This window comes from Octopus sinensis, unplaced genomic scaffold (genome assembly GCF_006345805.1).
Source record: "Octopus sinensis unplaced genomic scaffold, ASM634580v1 Contig18641_ERROPOS154426, whole genome shotgun sequence".
NCBI classification, from domain to species: Eukaryota; Metazoa; Mollusca; class Cephalopoda; order Octopoda; family Octopodidae; genus Octopus; species Octopus sinensis.
Window position 1 is genome coordinate 96351 of NW_021835955.1, and position 21150 is coordinate 117500.

The 21150-nt window shown below is 37.2% G+C and overlaps 1 long non-coding RNA gene across 1 annotated transcript in view; it reads right to left on the minus strand.

The window, feature by feature from the left end:
- Positions 1-1671: 1671 nt before the first annotated feature.
- Positions 1672-21150, minus strand: part of LOC118761908 — a 26064-nt gene continuing 6585 nt past the window's right edge. The window contains exons 2-4 of the long non-coding RNA XR_004997728.1: positions 20301-20309; positions 14804-14813; positions 1672-1796 (exon numbers count right to left, since the gene is read on the minus strand). This is a non-coding gene — a long non-coding RNA (uncharacterized LOC118761908). The remainder of the gene's footprint in view (positions 1797-14803; positions 14814-20300; positions 20310-21150) is intronic.

Sequence of the window (21150 nt, forward strand, 5' to 3'; positions counted from 1 at the left end):
TAGTAAGCCTGGAGCTATAGTAGAAGGTATTTTGCCCAAGGTGCCATGGTGGCTGAGAAGCAAACTTCTTAACAACCAACAACCATTCCTGTATTTTCTGTCTACCAAATTTCATTCACAAAGCATCAAAGCTGAGGCTAGGGTAGAAGATACTTGCTTAAGCTTCAATTTATGAAGATTGAATGAGAAACCATGTAGCCGTTGCAAAGTGAGCTACACAACCTGGAAATCATATGCAATGTATACAGCTTAGAGTTTAGGTGAAAGGTCAGAAGAGCATTTGAACAGCTACATCGGAAAGAAATCTGTATTTATAACTTTCCCAAATTAGCTGGGCAAATATGCCAGACCAATCAATATCTTATTGATATGACATCTACACCTTTGGTATGCATGTCTTATTAATACACCCGGAAAATCTATTAGTATGACAGGCCAGAGAACTGGTCAGCACAACAGAATGCATATCTCTTCTTAAACATAAGTATGTGTGGCCGGCCCCAGTGCACTTTATTCAGGGTGAACAGGAGAAGTCACACAATATGATTGGTGCATAATATATCTCTAATATTTTCCTTCTTTTATATTAGATGTTACACTCCTTTATGTTGTCATTCCAATGTTTAAAATACAGTACCAGACAAGTTGTTTTTTTTTTTTTGTATCACCTGATACGCTACCTTTACAATTTACTTTCTGGTACCCATAGCAAGCATTTCTCATCAACCGACATGAGTGCTTTTATGCACTATATATCTATATTATACTTATCTATTATATGAAATCCATTCTGTCTGTCTGTGTGTCTTTTAGGATCTTGGGCATCTTCCATCTGATTGCGCTCAAATTTGATATGTAGATACCGACAGTATCAAGGCGTGTATAAATCTTTAAAAGATTACAAAAATCAATTCCAGGTGAGAATGCGATCGATAAAGCCGTGGGAACGTGCATTTGTACATGCAAGTACATCAGCTGTTGCGATCAATACTATGTGTACGCGAGAAAAATGCGCAGTGTCTCAAATTTAGGTTAAATCAGTGTTTCTCAAAGGGGAGGCCCATGGAACAGTCGGAAAAGTTGTTTTGAAAAAATTTGGTCTAAATGTTTGACAACTCAGCACCATCCATTGGACGGGTAGCGTTTTGCTTGTATAAGTTATATGTATAAGTTAGGATTATTAAGCTAATCAAGTTCTTTATTTCAAACCATATGAAGTAACATCAACATCAAATTTGAGCGAAATCCATTGAAATTGGTAAACTTTTGGCTGAAAATGAGTTGCAGACAACTTGATTGGGTAATCCCATGAGGAATCGGTTTATCGATTTTTTTCACTCATCAATTTTGTTTTTCCATTTTTGGAGAACTTAAAGCATTCAAAGATCCCATGAATCCTAAGTAATGCTCACATCAAGTTTGAACAAAATACATCAAAATTGGTAATAGTTATAGTTGAAAATGGGGTGTAGCCAATTTTATTGGGAAATCCTATAAGCAATCGGTTTATTGATGCTTTTAATATCCTGGTTAAATGGAAAACCCCATAAAGAATCAGTTTATTGATTTTTCACCCCAAATAGGACTTAACTGAACACAATAATGCTGATTCAAAAGCATCTATATTTATACTTTAAAGTTGGTTCTCACACCCATCCCAGTTCTGCAGAATCAGTGTCACGACAGGAGCGCATGGGTTGGGAGTTTGATAGGCAGAGGTGATCAGGATGCACATGCCAGCCCTTTGAAAACACCACTCCCATCATCTAAACCCCCTTTGCCTATGGGTTGGGAACCTTTCCAGCAAGGAAAATAGAATGCCCAAAAGGCTTCCCGATCCTCTGTGTCAGAAGCGGTTATGTTCAGATCACAACTAAGTCTTAAGTATACATATATATATATATCTATATATATATATATGGGCAACATACACACACACACGTATGTATGTACACCTATTGTATACATGTTTTTTGTACGCATACATGTTCGTGTGTGTTGCCCGTATATCAATCAACAAAACACCTTTTTCCTCGATGGAAAAAAAAACAACAAATGTCTTAACAGAAACTTACTCTTCACTTGAAGAGGACTTAACTCCTGTTTGTAAAGAATTTCTCTGACTTGAAAATTGTTAAAAGTTTTGGTTGAAAATTTATTTTTACTGCTATTCGCTGGTGCCTCCGAGAAAAATAAGTTGATGAAAATACAGCTAGGATTATGACGAATGTCCTAAAATTGGAGCGACATGCATGCTAATTTGTGGGCATGCTTAAATTACATTCACGTATATACACACACACATCCTGCCTTTTATATATACTGATATATATGTCTGTATATATCTGAATATATATATATTGTATATATTTATATTATATATGTCTGTATGTATATGCATATGTTTATTATATATATATATGTATATATGTGCGTGTGTGTATGTATGTATACACGCACATTCACATGTATATTTATATGCATGTATAACAATTTTAAAACTATGTTTCTTACTAATAGCTTGTTATGTGTGATAATATTCTCAGTGAATATAAACATAACCGCTACCACTACTACAGCTGTTAACTTTTCTAAATATCATATTTATGATAATGCTTAACAAAGTAACAGTAAATAAATACTAATTATTATTGTATAATCTTCATTGTAGTATCTGCACCATTAATATAAAGATTGGACCAAATCATTATTGTGACAGACAAACTGCTTTGAGGGATTTTTTCTGGTTCCTTAGATTCTGTGTTCAAATTCTGCTGAGGTCAACTTTACCCTTTTCCTGTTTGGGGTGGTGGAAGGGGTTAATAAAATATGGTTGAGTTAATGATGGGATCACTATCGTCAGCTTGCCCTCTCCTGTCAAAATTGCTGACCTTGTGTCAAGATTAGAGTGAATTGGTATTGATATTATTACTATTAAAGTGGCGAGCTGGCAGAATCGTTAGCATGCTGGACGAAATGCTTAGTGGTATTTTGTCTGCTGTTATGTTCTGAGTTCAAATTCCACTGAGGTCGAGTTTGCTTTTCATCCTTTTGGGATCAATAAATTAGGTACCAGTTGAGTACTGGGAGTTGATGTAATTGACAATCCCCCTCCCCTAGATTTCATAGCTTGTGCTTATAGTAGAAAGGATTATTATTATTATTATTATTATTATTATATTTTAAAAAGGATTGACGTAACTCTTCACAAAGGTAAACAGTCAAGACGAAGAGTGCGATTCGATTGTAAGACAGTCGTACTGTTGAAATATCGTTCTACTAATAAACTTTCTTACAATCGAATCGTGCTCTTCGTCTTGACTATTATTATTATTATTTTTATTATTATTTTTATTATTATCATTATTTTTATTATTATCATTATTCAAGAATTTGTATCCTTGTGGTACCAGTGCCGGTGGCACGTGGCACACAAGAAAACCATCCGAACGTGGCCGTAGCCAGTACCGCATCGACTGGCCTCCGTGCTGTGGGCACGTAACAAGCACCATCCGATCGTGGCCGTTTTGCCAGCCTCATCTGGCACCTGTGTCGGTGGCACATAAAAACACCATCCGAGCGTGGCCGTCTGCCAGCCTCGTCTGGCACCTGTGTCGGTGGCACATAAAAAACACCATCCGAGCGTGGCCGTTTGCCAGCCTCGTCTGGCACCTGTGTCGGTGGCACATAAAATCACCCACTACACTCTCGGAGTGGTTGGCGTTAGGAAGGGCATCCAGCTGTAGAAACACTGCCAGATCTGACTGGACTGGTGCAGCTTTCGGGCTCCCCAGACCCCAGTTGAACCGTCCAACCCATGCTAGCATGGAAAGCGGACGTTAAATGATGATGATGATCATCATTATTATTATTATTATCATTATTATTATTATTATCATTATTATTATTGAAGGTGGCAAGCTGGCAGAATCAATTAGTATGCCAGGCAAAATGCCTAGCAGCAGCATTTCACCCACCTTTATGTCCTGAGTTCAAATTCTTCTGAGGTTGGCTTTACCTATCATCCTTTCAGCATTGATAAAATAAATACTGAGGTCCATGTAATTGACTAGTGCCCTCCAGCAAATTTCAGGCCATGTGCCTTCAATAGAAAAGATTATTATCATTATTGTTATTATTATTATTACTTTTATTATTATTGTTATTATTGTTATTATTACTATTATTATTATTATTATTATTATTATTATTATTATTATTATTTTTATCATCATCATCACCATCATTATTATTATTATTATTATTATCATTATTATTATTATTACTTTTATTAATATTATTACTTTTATTGTTATTATTATCATCATCATCCTCATCATCATCATTATCATCATCATCATTATCATCGTCATCATCATCATCATCATCATTACTGAGGTGGTGATTAGGCAAAATTGTAAACACACCAGGAAAAATGCTTAGCAGCATTTCTTCAGTTTTTATGTTCTTAGTTCAAATTCTGCTGAGGAAAACTTTGTCTTTCATCCCTCTGGCACCAATGAAACAAGTACCAGTTCAGCACTGGGGGTTATGGTAATCGACTTACTCACTCTCCAGAAATTGCTAACCGCATGGCAAAATTCGAAACCATCATCATCACCACCACCACCACCACCACCACCCACCACCACCACCACCATCATCATCATCATCATCATCATCAATATCAGTAGTAGTAGCAGTAGTAACAGCAGCAGTAGCAAAGATGGCAATTGTGGGATGGTGGTGGTGGTGGTGGTGGAGTTTGGTGGTGTTGGTGGTAGCTGCAGTGCATGATGATGTTGCTCTCATTTCACGTTACTAATCAGCAAACGTGCTTCCTTTAATTGTCACTATGATCAACTGCAGAGCAACATGCAATTCAGTAGTTAAACATGCATTTGCACATTCATATATGCACATACACACACACATACACACATATGCACACACATATAAACACACATGCACAAACTCACCAGCATATTCTATTCATAGACATGTAGTCAAACACTCAAGTCTAACACACCATACAGAATATGTTATGCACAGTTGTTCATATATATACATGGCAGTGATATATACACATATACACTGCCTACATCATAAATATATATACATACATGTATATATATATATATGTGTGTATATATATATATATACACACACACACACACACACACACACACACACACACACACATATATATATATATATATATATATATATATATACGTATATGGAAATATTTGGTATCACTTCTAATGATGCATATGTTAGCGAGCATGCATGCTACACATGTATTTGTAGAGCTTGAACATATATGGACAGCCAATTATTTACATTTCTCCTCTTCCTAAAATGCTTATTAATAAATTAGATTTATGTTGTAACATATTTCTGATATATGTGTATGCATGTGAATACATATATATGTGTGTGTATGTATATGTGTGTGTGTTGCATATTTGTATTCGGATGTGTATTTGTGCATATAAAGTCATGTGTGTGTATGCATGTATATGTGTTAATATATATATACATGAATGTATGTATGTGTGAGTCTGTTTAGATGTGTATGTCCTATTGATAATTATATAAATATGCAGAGTAATCTTATGCATAACTATAGAGATGATATAAATATTCAACATATGGTTTTCTGAGCTCAAATCTCACTTAGGTCTTAGAAACTATTACTATTATACTTGGAAACATAAATGAATAAATGGGAATGCATATGATCATATATATGTATATATGTATATATGTATATATGTGTATATGTGTGTGTGTGTGTGTGTGTGTGTGTGTGTGCATGTGTGTAAATATGCATGTGTACATGTGTGTCTTTGTGTCTGTGTTTATCCCCCACCACTGCTCGACAACCGATGTTGGTGTGTTTATATTCTTGTAACTTAGCAGTTTGGCAAAAGAGACAGATAAAATAAGTACCATGTTTAAGATAAAATAAGTACTGGGATCAAATCATTTGACTAAAATTCTTCAAAACAATGCCCCGACATGGCCACAGTATACCGACTGGAACAAGTAAAAGATAAAAGAATGTACAGACTCTTCTACTGCTTTTACCTTGCACATATGATGTACATAGTATGTTTCTGCTGTTTCTTACTTAACTCACCACCTGTATCATTCACACCTGTTAGTATATGTGCATCCTCATTCAGTTTTTCCCAATTTTTTCTATTATACTGAACGTTCTTGTGTGTTGCTTTCACTGCAATCTGGAAGCTGCTGTCTGATATAACAATTTTGGTCAGGTTCTTGTGCAACAGGTAACGTTTTGTTATTTCACCAGTTATATTTGCCAGTCAAGGACCAGAATATTGTCAGCTATTTTGCCATATATATATATATGGCAGGGAAAGCTATATTTCTCACTTAGCTGCCTTATTTCCTTTTACCTCACCTCTAGAGAATGCATTCTGACACTATCCTTTCATATGGACTTGAGTGAAAACAGCATACATAGCAGAATCTGCCACTGTCCTCTCGCATTTTCTTTTGTCTTAAATAACATGGTAAGCTGAACTAGAAGTGATTTGCTAATTTCTATTTCCACCAAGATAAAAGTATGAATCTTATCTTTTTTCTTATTTTTACTTTTCTACCAATATTTTCTTGTAAACTTGTGCCAAACTTAAGAATATTCATCTAATGTTATTTCTGAAGTACTGAATTACGTATTTGCCCTTACACACAAGAAAATGAATACAAACATTTTTTGCACCACATTATGTTTGTGTATTGATGTTAAATATTGAAACTTGTCTACATCTGAATCACCAGCCAAACAAGTTTGTTACTTTTTTATCAATATGCATTGCCTTCATTTTCATTTTCAGCCAGCATTCCCAACCTTTGTAACAGCACATACTGTTTAATCACTTTTAAATGAGGTTCTACTTAGACTGGATTGCAGCAATGCTTTGAAAAAAAACTGATATATGTAACTTTATTATTGCTAACTCTTCAAGCCTAAATCTGTGCCCAAATACCATACACACACACACATAAACTGTATAAAAATAATATATATGTGTATATATGTACATATGTATGTATATATGTACGTATATATTTACGGAAATATTCTGTACGTGAGAAGACCAGGCAGGACAAGTGAGCCCAGCCCACTTATGAATGCCTTTCCTCCCTGGACACAAAGACCGGTTGAGGCAAGCGAAGTCGATATAGAACCTCATCCGACGACAGACACCCATCCCAACCCCCCATGCTTGCGAAGACATGTTGGGGCAAGCGAAATCGAAATCGAAATCGAAACCGAATTGAACCAGCCAGGATCCCTGGCCTGGTGGTACGTAAAAGCACTATCCGACTCGGGGCCGTGGCACGTAAAATACTCCAATGCGACCGTACGACAGGCACCCATGCCAACCCCTTTGCTTGTGAAGACATGTTGGGGCAAGCGAAATCGAAATCGAATTGAACCAGCCAGGATCCCTGGTCTGGTGGTACGTAAAAAGCACTATCCGACTCGTGGCCGTGGCACGTAAAATACTCCAATGCGACCGTACGACAGGCACCCTTGCCAACCCCCTTTGCTTGTGAAGACATGTTGGGGCAAGCGAAATCGAAATCGAATTGAACCAGCCAGGATCCCTGGTCTGGTGGTACGTAAAAAGCACTATCCGACTCGTGGCCGATGCCAGCACCGCCTCGACTGGCTTCCGTGCCGGTGGCACATAAAATACACCAATCTGACCGTGGCCGTTGCCAGCCCCGCCTGGCACCTGTGCAGGTGGCACGTAAAAAGCACCCACTACACTCACGGAGTGGTTGGCGTTAGGAAGGGCATCCAGCTGTAGAAACATTGCCAAATTAGACTGGAGCCTGGTGCAGCCTTCTGGCTTCCCAGAACCCCGGTCGAACCGTCCAACCCATGCTAGCATGGAGAACGGACGTTAAACGACGATGATGATGATGATGATGATATATGTATTTATAAAAAAACTACATCATTTATAGATACATATATATATCAAGAAAGAGATGGATGGAGATAGTATTTTTGCACCAGTAAAAAGTTATCCTTTTAACTGATAATTACGGATATTTCAAAATGGTAACTTTTGCTTTTACCTGTTCAGTAATTGTTTATTTTGTGAAGAATAAGGAAATAATATTTGTATACACACTGATTGATAATGCTCTATAAAATCATGGCAGAAATATTTATTATTTCAGGTATCATAGTGCTGATGTATCCTGATAAATATTTGGATTGTTTTAGTGAATTATGTTGCTTCTTAGTACATGTATGTATGTATGTATGTATGTATGTATGTATGTATGTATGTATGTATGTATGTATGTATGTATGTATGTATGTATGTGTGTGTGTGTGTTTGTGTATGTGTGTTTATGTATAATAATAATAATAATGATAATGATAATAATAATCATAATGATAATGATAATGATAATAATAATAATAATAGTAATAATAATAATAATAATAGTAATAATAATAATAATAACAATAATAATGATAATAATAATGATGATGATGTTTATCCCCCACCATGATGATGAAATTATTGTGTATCATGCTTAGGTGCTTTACAAGTCATCAAAGGTGCATCTATAGTACATAGAATTATGTACAAAAATCAGGATAATGAACAGTGCACAAGTCATAGTATACATACATGCATGCATATGGAGTGGGAATATCAGGTGTAGTGTTGGCGAATTTCAGGAAGCATGGAGGTTTTAAAGGATGCAATGTCTCGGCAGCTAACAAATGGTGCAGGTAGTTTGTACCATGCTTCAGCAACTCTGAGTGTAAAAAATGTTTCTGAAAGTCATGGAAGCCGTGTTGTTTTCTGACTATCAGTCTCTTTTGCCAAACTGCAGAGTTACGAAGACATAGACACACCAGCATCGGTTGTCAAGTGATGGTGGGGGGACAAGCACAGACACACAAACATATATATATACATATATATATATATATATATATATATAGGCTTCTTTCAGTTTCCATCTACCAAATTCACTCATAAGGCTTTGGTTGATCTGAGGCTATAGTAGAAGACACTTGCCCAAGGTGCCACACAGTGGAACGATCTGAACCTGGAACTATGTGGTTGGGAAGCAAGCTTCTTACCCAACAGTCACGTCTGTACCTATATATATATTTCTATTTTTTAGTCCCCCACATAAGCTCTGTTTGAGGAGACATTTGTTCAAAGCCATTTCTGATTAGTAGCAGATAAGACTTTATTATCTAAAACCTCCTTTTCGTTTTAATGAAGCATAATGTTATTTGTGTCTAAATCAGTCAATATTTTTAGCAGTTCAAGGGATTGTTTAAAGACTCTCTTGTAGGCTGGTTTTTGTACACATAAGTTGTGACTGTTTACTCACAGGCCAGCCTTGACTGTGTAGACTTATGATGAAATGTATTCCAGCTATAATCATCTTTTCTATTTTTGTTTATTCTTACTTTCTCAAGCATGTGTTGTAGATTACATTATCTGTGTTTCTTTTTGAATATGTATGGTATGTTTTGAGGAAGATTTGGTTGCTATTTCTAGCAGACAAAGAAACTACATCAAGACTCTATCATTGGCTCTTATATGTATGTATGTATCTGTTTTACTGCCAGATATTACTACCTCTATGGCATATGCCTATAACTAGATCCATTGGTGATAATGATACATACATTTTGAGTTCACCGTTTAATTTAATTTGCCTTTATCTCAAATGTTCTGCATTAGCAAATACACTCAAATTCACTGGACTTTCAAAGTAGTTACAAGAAAGTTCCTCTTGTGATATAAATATCTGGTTCATCACCTAAACATCTTAGACTGCATCAGTTTTTGGCACAAACTTGGTAAATATAAGTTCACAAGCATATTATCTGTATTAACAATAATCTTTCAGTCTGTGTTCCAGGCAAGTCTTTGCTTAACACTGCAGTCTTACACAGACTATGTTTGAAAAGAAAGCAATGGGTTGCATTAGATGATATATAAGCAGTGTATTTCATCAAAAATACTGTGTTAAACAGGTAAGATAACATCAATTTAGGTGCAGAAATAACTGTGTGAATATGGTGTTCACCTTCATAAGCACATTGTATTTGAGTTCTCTTGCTCTCTACATGGGAACTTGGGTAAGTGTCTTCTTACTTTCGCCTCAGGGTGCCAAATGCCTTGTGAGGGGAACTGATTGATACAAACTGTATGGAAGCCTATTATGCATATATATATATATATATATATATATATATATATATATATATATATATATATATATATGCATGTGTGTGTGTGTCATGGCACATGTGGCCTAGTGGTTAGGGAGTTGCACTCATGATTGCTAGATTGTGGATTCAATTCCTAGACCAAGTTGTCCAGTCCACTCAGCTGAAATGGGTAACCCAGTGATGAACTAGTCTTCCAAGTAGGGGGAATGTTGGTAGCCAGAGGGTTGCACCATTCAAAAACTAAAAGGATGCAAAGCACATCATGGCCAGTGATGCATTATGACATCTAAAAGTTTGGTCATTCACATGATCATGTGATGTATATATATAGATATATGGCTGTATGAGTTAGGTGTTAAGCAACCATCTAAAGTATAATGAATATCCAATATACTACAGGATGTATACCTACACATTTATATCCAAGTGCACCACACAAACGTGGCTGATGCCAGCACCGCCTTCACTGGCTTCCGTGCCTGTGGTATGTAAAAAGCACCATCCAATCATGGTCAATGCCAATCCCCTCTGACCCCTGTACCACCCATTACACACTCGGAGAGGTTGGCATTAGAAACACTGCCTGATCAGACTGGAGTCTGGTGCAGCGGCCTGGCTTCCCAGACCCCAGTCGAACTATCCAACTCATGCCAGAATGGAAAATGGACATTAAACGATGATGATGATGATGATGTTTACCATTGCAAGGCAGTATCACAATTGAATACTAGGGATGACTGGGGGTAAAACAGAAATTTACCCAGAATTTATAAGGCAAATAAGAAAATGGAGAGGATAATCAATTGATAAGCATCAGCATGTAAACATTCATTTATATCTATTTATTAATTGATTACAATCATATGTATGTCATCAAAATAAACAAATGAAATAAGCAAATAAACAAGTAAATAAATCATTCATTCATTTGTTTATTTTGATTACTTATACATATAAGTGTAATCAATAAATATATATAAAAGAATGTTTACAGACTGATGTCTGTCAATTGAGTATCCTCACCATTTCTTATTTGCCTTATATATATATATATATATATATATATATATATATATATGTATATATAATTTTTCAGATACTCTGTCTTCTAATTAGCCTTAAGATTAAATTAAATAACGTTTAATATTACCCACACTCTAATATAATATTAATATTGCTAATATATTTTCAGATACTCTATCTCCAAATTAGCCTTAAGATTAAATAACGTTTTTTTACCCACACTCTAATATAATATTAATATTGCTAATATATTTTCAGATACTCTATCTCCTAATTAGCCTTAAGATTAAACAACGTTTTTATCCACACTCTAATATAATATTAATATTGCTAATACATTTTCAGATACTCTATCCCCTAATTAGCCTTAAGATTAAATAACGTTTTTACCCAAATAACGTTTTTACACAAACTTTAATATTGTTAATATTTCTTTTTCAAGTACTCTATCTTCTAATTAGCCTTAATATCTTCCTGTCTTCTCTCGAACATAATTAGATAGATAAACATATAGACGGATTATCCAGCATGTCCAGAGCATGGAGACCTGACGAGCTGGATTTATTCGTACAAGCATGGGAGTGCGCCGGCGGAGATAGCCCTAGCGAGGTGATTGCGGCTGTGCTGAAGAGCAGAGGCTACAAGAGGACAGCAGCTCAGATGGAGCGAAAGAGACGGGAATTTGTGCGCTCATATGCGCTTGTACGGTCGCACATTGGCGCACTTGATGCCATCTTTGAGAACGAGCGGGGCAAAGATGGCAAGAATGGAGATGATGAAAGAAGTCACCCCCACCTGGTGGACGCCCGGGAGGAGGTTTTGAATGAGAAACCTGCCCGGGAAGTGAACCCAGGTGCAAGTTCTCCAACCGGCAGCAAGGGCCATGGAGACGGAGAACCCGGTGAAGAGGTAGAGGGAGGAAGAAGAACTAAAAGAAAGACTGGAAGAGCTAAAGGAAAAGAAAAGCTCAAGCAGGACCAAAGAGTGAAACAACCAGGAATAGAAGTGGAACCGCAAAGGATGGAACCAAACAGCGCACACGGGTGTGTATATTCTACCTGAGAGGTTCCTGCTGGCATGGAAAGGAAGGTGCAGGCTGCCGCTTTGCACATCGGGGACCCTGCCACAGAGACACGAGGCAGATGGACAAATCATCAACACAAAGAAAAGGGATGGACCACGCACCACCTGCTCCAAAGCGGAGGTACGCAGATGTTGTGCGCGCCACAAACAGCCAACATGATGTTGTCGAAAGAGCAGCTGCTGAGCAACAATCTTTTTTGTGCATGGCACAAAAGATTGTACAGCAGCTGACCTGGCTTCATCAAACCAAGCCCGCAGGTGGGACTACCCACTATATACCAGACCACCACAGCAAACAGACACAGGATGGACACTGCCGGCAACAACGTACACCTCACCTCGATACTCCTACTGAACATCAGAGGACTGCAAACACTCTGTAACAGGACAAAGATCCCGTTCCTGAGAGACTTTGTTGCATGCAATCAAGCCTTATGCATAGCACTTACAGAAACGCACCTGAAACCGGACATAGCAGATGCGGAGTTACACATACCACAGTATGCTGTACTACGGACCGACAGGAAAGAAAGGAGTCATGGAGGTGTTGCTATGTACATCCGTGAGGACCTCACACCCCAGGTCCTCTTGTCATACTCAAACTCGGTGTGTGACACACTAATTGTACATATTAGGCAACTTGATGTAGTTGTGTGTGCTACATATCGCCCTCCAGATGCCCCAAGCCATGTGGGCAAGTTTGAAGACTGCCTTATAAAAATAGAAGAAATTCTAACCACATTAGAACAACACATAGGTGTGCTTCTTATGGGAGACTTCAATCTGCCCAATGTCAGATGGCCCGAGGGCCTTTCTCTCCCAGGAATGACAAGATGTGAACGAGGACAGGCGAGGTCCCTCCTGAACCTCATCAACACCCTGTACATGGAGCAGGTAATACTCCAACCAACCAGGGCAGGTAACACACTGGATCTCTGCTTCACAAATGACATGGATCTCATCCATAATGTGAAAGTGACACCGACACTACTCTCGGATCACAACATGATAGAGCTGACCATGTATGGGCCAAAAGAGAGCACGGACATGCAGCCTACAAGAAACCCTCAAAATCTTTCCAGCTTGAACTACCATAAGGCAAACTGGAAACAAATTGAGAAAGAGATCCTCAAACAAAACTGGCCTAAATGTCTCTCCTCGCCAGACATCGACGTGAAACTTCAACAATTCATGTCTGTAATGCAAGCCATATGCTACAAATGTGTCCCAGAGAGAAAGGCCACTGTACACAAGAACAAAATCCCCAGAGAGAGGAAAATTTTAATGAGACGGCGTACAAAATTTTCAAATCGCCTAAACAAACAGATTGAAAGCAGTTAAAAGTCCCGCCTAAAAATAAAACTGTTGGAAATCGAAAAATGTCTGCAACTCTCCCATGAAAAAGAAAGAGCAGACAAAGAAGCCTGGGCTATAGAAAACATAAAATCTAACCCCAGAGCTTTCTACAGGTATGCCAAAGAAACAGCTACAGTGCACTGTAAAATAGGGCCACTCCTCGAAAAGGATGGCACACTTACAGGAAAACCAATGAGGGTAAGCGAAATACTGAATGAGCAATTCAAGAGTGTTTTCACTCCACCCCTTGGGCATCTCCAAATCACCAATCCAACTGACTTTTTTACCACTGCAGATATAAAATCAGAGGCGGCGACGATAGATTACATCGATATAAAGGAAGACGATGTAACCAAGGCTATAGATGAAATGAAAACAGACTCAGCTACTGGCCCCGATGGATTCCCGGCAATTCTCCTAAAAGCATGTAAGAGAGTCCTAGCAAGACCACTGCAGTTCCTCTTTCAGAGCTTCCTTGCAGCTGGCAAACTTCCAGGAAAACTGAAGGAAGGTAAAATATGCCCCATTCATAAAGGAGGTAGCAGAGCGGAAGCCAAGAACTATAGACCTATCTCTCTGACCTCACACATCAGCAAGGTCATGGAACGAATAGTCAGAAGGAAGCTGATCACCTTCCTTGAAGAGAATGACTTGCTGCCCGACACCCAACATGGTTTCCGACAAGGGAGAAGCTGTTTAACTCAGCTCCTACAACACTATGACTGGGTGCTGAAACGGCTGCTCAACCACTCAAATGTGGAAGTGATATATCTCGACTTTGCAAAGGCCTTTGATAAAGTCGATCATGGAATGATATGTCACAAACTGCGTGATCTCAACATAGTTGGAAAACTGGGAGAATGGCTTCATGACTTTCTGAAGGATAGAAGTCAGGTGGTAGTAGCCAATGGGGCCACCTCCATTAACACACAAATAGTGAGCGGTGTTCCGCAGGGCACTGTTCTGGGACCACTACTGTTCATAATGGCCCTCTCAGACATGCCCTCAGCCACGCAGAGAGCCACGATCACAAGTTATGCAGATGATACAAAAGTTTCACAGGCAATACAGAACCCTGAGGACACTAAACACCTGCAATGTGAGCTGGACGAAATATACAAGTGGGCTGAAAAGAATAGCATGCAGTTCAATGCTGGAAAGTTTCAAGCTTTATACTATCAGCATGCAAAACTGAATGCAATACCCAATGAATACACTGGACCCGGAGGGATTGCAATCCCAGAGGCACAATCAGTGCGTGACCTGGGTATTCACATGAGTGATGACGCGACCTTTCATGTACATGTTGCTAAACTGACAATGAAATGTAGACGGCTGGCTGGATGGATTCTTAGAACCTTTAGAACAAGAGAACAAGAAACCATGATGGTCCTCTGGAAGACACTTGTCCTAAGCCACTTTGACTATTGCTCTCAGCTATGGTCACCATCCAGTGTCAAGTTGATCACAGAACTTGAGGCGATCCAACGAAGCTACACAAAGAAGATAGCCTCTATGCAGAATGTAAGCTACTGGGAAAGACTCAAGAGATTAAAATTATATTCCCTGGAGCGTAGGTGGGAAAGATATGCCATAATATACATCTGGAAGATCCTGGAGGGAAGTGTCCTGAACTTTGGCATCGAGAGTTACGCAAATGCCAGAACTGGGCGCCACTGCGTGGTGCCTAGGACTCCAAACCTGCCATCAAGATGTAGGACAAGATTCTGTGATAGCCTGGGCTTCCGAGGCCCACAGCTCTTCAATATCCTCCCGAAGAACCTGAGAGACCTGCATGGGGTGGATACAGATGTTTTTAAAATGAAGCTGGATCTCTTCCTGTCAGGTGTCCCAGATGAACCAACTTCACGGCAGGAGGGGCAGATGAGGGCAGCTGCATCGAACTCTCTCATGCACCAAATAGCAGTTGCTAGAAAGCCTCCATGAAGTGAAACCAAGTAGCAACACCAAATGGCGGTGCCCCAGCATGGCCACAGCTCATAAGCTGAAACTAGAATCAATCAATCAATCAATCAATCATATATATATGTTTATTTATTTATATCTATATAATATGAATTATTTACATGTTTTTAAGTTATGAAACAATTTCTCATGATATTAGAATTTACTTATTATTAAATAAAATTTTATCAAACTATTTTGCTGTCACTTTTTACTTCGGATGTATGTATGTATGTATGTTTGTATGTATGTATGTATGTATGTATGTATGTATGTATGTATGTATGTATGTATGTATGTATGTAGTGTATGTATATAACACACACAAACATGGATGTGGGCGTATGTGTGTCTCTGCTAACTTGTTTGCAAAATACCATTCAAGCAAAGAAAGGTATCATTGTGTTGATATTCCATTATAACAGATAGTTCTGTAGCTCTGTACTTTCAAAGACAGTTGGAAGATACATCCCTTAGTTGAAAAACATTGTAAAGGTTAGCAACAGGAAAGGCTCCATGCAATAAAATAATGCTTCAATAAGCTTTCATCTGATCCGTGATAGCATAGGAAAAAAAAATGGACATAACATGAACAAGCATGTTCAGCTCAAGAAAAATAATTATCAGACATTTATGAAAAGATGTTATGTAAATGACTGGCATATTTTACAAATCTTAGGGTTTATCAAATGTAGAATCATCCGACGAGGTTTGAACACGTATCAAAAAGGAATGAAACCAAATACTGTTAAGAGATTTAGTCTACAAAGGCACCCTCTCTGGCAATCCATCACACTTCTTTCATATGAATAATAGAATAGTATCTTATTAGAAATACATCAGTATCTAGATTAAATTTGTAATGATTGATCATGAATACATTTTATACAGTATCATTGTACTGAAGCAGATGTAATATTGGATATTACTGTTGAATACTAATTTGAAATAGCTACCTATTTGATATATCTATTATGGTTCGCAAAATATACTAAGTATTCAACATCAATTTTACTACTGTCCTCAATTAATAACTCTAAATAAAAAATTAATTTCGAATTTTGGCACAAGGCCAGCAGTTTTGAGCCAGTCAGTGAGTTGATTACATCAACTCCAGTGCTCAACTGGGACTTATTTTATTAATCCCCAAAAGATGAAAGGCAAAGTCACCCCCAGTGGAATTTGAACTCGGAACACAAAGACAGAAAAATATCACTATGCATTTTGCCCGATCTGCTAACAATTCTGCCAACTCACTAGCCTTGACCCTAAATAATAAATTATTCAGTTTGTTTTCAAGAATATACAATAGATTCAAAATGTGTGAGTTTCTATTTGATCCAGGTGTATCAAAGTACAAAAATTGCTCGTAACAAAGTCAGTATGGCAGTGCTGATAAGCTGTATGAGTGTGTAAGGGTAGTGTAAAGATTTTATCATTTGTACACAATGTATCTCATACCAGGCAGATTTGACTTGGGAAGACCAGTGAAATATATTTTAGATTGGAAAGCAGTTAGAGCATCCAGTCCGGAATGTGAAAAGTTCATAATAGTTCATTTTTTTATAGGTAAAAGTATTAAAATGATCAAAATTGATCTGATACCTGGACTGCCCATTTAAGCTTATACCAGCTCAAATGATATAGTGCCTATAGCCATTTTTGATTTAGGTAGGTCTCACACCCCTACACTAAATGTTGGTAGAGTTTAGCCACCATGCAATGGACTCATAGTTGAGTGCCTGAATAACACCTTATAGCTTCATCAAAGCCTTGAATATGAAGTATTATATATATATGTAGTATTTTAACATGTATAAGGAACCCTGTTTTGTCAAAAATTAGGTTAAAAAGTATGGGAGTTTCTTATACATGGTTAGTATTTATAATTCCTTACAAAACCATTTTTCCAAATTTTAAGCCCCAAAATTAGGGGGCTACCTTATACATGTGGGTTCCTCATACACGTTATAATATAGTATATATATATATATATATATATAATATGTGATACATATATTGACAGACAGCCAGACAGATAGATAGACACACACACATATGTGGCTTTTCACACTTTTGCTTTCCTACAGGAGTATGGTTATTACATGAGCCTGTGAAGTTCATCATAGCAATACATAATGTTGGGACAATTGCAATGATAATCGTAATATTAGTTAGTCTGAATGCATGAATACTTCTATAAAATTAATAACTATGAATGTACATCGATTCCTTATTCACTTTGAACACACTCCTTTTCATTGTTGCCCACAAAATGAACCAAAGTATGTGTATATTATATATATATGAATTATATAATATATAATAACTATAATATATACTCACATATAGATTGATAGATATTTAGATAGATAGATAGATATCTGAGTTTTGTATGATTGCACATCAAAGAATATAGTAATGAATGAAATTCTAACACAGTCTTATTTTCACATTTTATTATTTATAATTTTTACAATTTTACATTTTTACAATATTATATGGTTATTGTGATAAAACTAGTACTTTCATGTGTATGTAATCATCAGGTATATGTCATAGTAGTGACAGTAGTGTCCACAATTGACAACATGGTTGTCACTAATGCTACATAAACCTCATGACTGTGTAATGCATGAAAGTACTAGTTTTATCACAATAAGTATATAATATTCTATTATTATAATATTGTAAAATTTGTAAATTTAAATTTTCTTTTTATTTATGCACCTTTTTCAAGCCTAGCCAGACTCATGGGCCCAGTTTCCCGGTTTCTGTGGCGTATGTGTTCCCCCCAGCTGTACAGGATGCCAGTCCATCACAAGAAGAAAGAAACAGGAAGAAAGGGTGTGAAAAGTTGGGGCAAAGGAGTACAACAGGGATCACCACCACCCCCTGCCGGAGTCTCATGGAGCTTTAGGTGTTTTTGCTCAATAACACACACCACACCCGGTTTAGGAATTGAAACTGCGATCCTCTGACTGCGAGTCTGCTGCCCTAACCATTGGGCCATTGTGCCTCCACTGCACCCTTTTAAAGCCTAGCCAGGCTCATGGGCCCTGTTTCCCAGTTTCAATGGTGTCTGTGTTCCCCAGATGGAGGGATGCCAGTCCATCGCAGTGTTACTCATTTTTGCCAGCTGAGTGGACTGGAGCAATGTGAAATGAAGTGTTTTGCTCAAGAACACAATGTGTCACCCGATCCAGGAATCAAAACCACAATCTTACGATCATGATGCTGACACCTTAACCACTAAGCTATGCGCCTCCACAAAAATTGTAAATAATAAAATGTAAACATCAGACTACATTGGAATTTCATTGATTAAGGTATATATATATATATATATATATATATATATATATATATTTTAATCCACAATCATCATTGTTTATTGTGTCCACTTTTCCATGCTTGCAGACTGGACAGAAATTGGTAAGGTAGATTTCCCATGCTTGGATGCTTTTCTTGTTACCAGCCCTCACCTGTTTCCAAGTAAGGTAATATTGGGTTGTCTGGAAAGTCCGTGCCAATTTATAGTAGCTTACTTTCTGACTTATTTTAGAACATGGTTGAGTCCATAAAATAGGATTTGACTACACCTCAATTTAGAGCACAGTTTAAGCTATCTTTTCGTGGAAGAAGGTTTATGTTCCTATAACCTGTGTTAATTCTGTAACCCTTTAAAATGGAAGATAAGAAAGTTCATTTTTGGCATCTGATGCTTTGGGAACCAGACAAAAATTGCTATAGCTCAGCTGGATGTGTTACACCACTCTCCATATTCAGCAGATAGTGCTCCTTTGGATTTCCACTTATTCAGATCTCCGCAGAATAGTCTTAATGGTAAAATTTCAATTCCTTGGATGACGTAAAAAGATACCCTGATGAATTCTTTGCTATAAATCCACCTCATTTCTGGAGAGGGTATTTTCAAGTTAAAGGAAAGATGGAGATGCATTGTGCAACAAAATGATCCATCTCCTTATTCTTTACTCCCTTCCTCTGTCATCATCTCATTAATATATACCATTCTTATTTTCTCTATTTTTCCCAATTTGTCTGATGACAGAATATCCCATACTCGGGGATATCCCAGAAACATCTGTAAGACATTGAATGTTTTCCAGTAATAATATTGTATAAGACTTGAGCTGTTTGCCTTGCCTTAATATTTGTTGTCTTCTTTAACAATTATATATCCACTATATTGGAAATCTGCAATGGCTCCGTAACTACCATCTCAGCTACAACCTTGGAGCACTAATAATCTATTACAACATTTATTTAGTGTACCTAATCATTTAGATCACCTGTGAACTAAACCCCATACTTTGTATGTATATATATCTTTTTTCTCTTTATATATATTATATATTATATATATATTATTATAATATATATTATTATATATATTATTACAATATATATAATATATATTATAACATATTTATTATATATTATGTATATTATAATATATCTATATCTATAAAAGGCAGGATGTGTGTGTGTACATGAAAATTTTTTGCGCATCCACAAATTAGCATGCATGTCACTCCAATTTTAGGAGGACATTGGTCACGACCATTGCTGTGCTTTTGTCAACTTATTTTTCCTGTGGCACACCCGGATAGTGGTAAAAATAGCTTTTCACAACCATAACTTTTACCAATTTTCACGCCAGTGAAATCCGTAAGTTTGCTAACATGAGCTAAGTCCCCTGTTTTATAGATTAATTCACCCTAATACAATGTCTCCAAAAACAAAATTAGATTTGGACTACCTAGGCAATCTCAGTGTAGAAAAAGTGAAAGAGCTGAAGAGACTGACTATCAGCAGACCCATTAGTAAAATATAACTTTTTGGGCCAAAACCTGGCAATAAGAGCTTGCAGATATTCTGCTACAAAACATTCAATAATATCGAAGCAGAAACTTTCATAAATCAGAGTATAATTTTTGAAAACTCTTTCTGAACCCAGTCAACAATGGGTATTTCTGCTAGTATATTATATATCATTATATATATATATAGGCGCAGGAGTGGCTGTGTGGTAAGTAGCTTGCTAACCAACCACATGGTTCCGGGTTCAGTCCCACTGCATGGCATCTTGCCTTGTGAGTGGATTTGGTAGACGGAAACTGAAAGAAGCCTGTCGTATATATGTATATATATATATATATATATATATATATATATGTATATGTGTGTGTGTTTGTGTGTCTGTGTTTGTCCCCCTAGCATTGCTTGACAACCGATGCTGGTGTGTCTACGTCCCCGTCACTTAGCGGTTTGGCAAAAGAGACCAATAGAATAAGTACTGGGCTTACAAAGAATAAGTCCCGGGGTCGATTTGCTCGACTAAAGGTGGTGCTCCAGCATGGCCGCAGTCAAATGACTGAAACAAGTAAAAGAAAAGAAAAGAATATTATAATAATACATATAAATATACAATA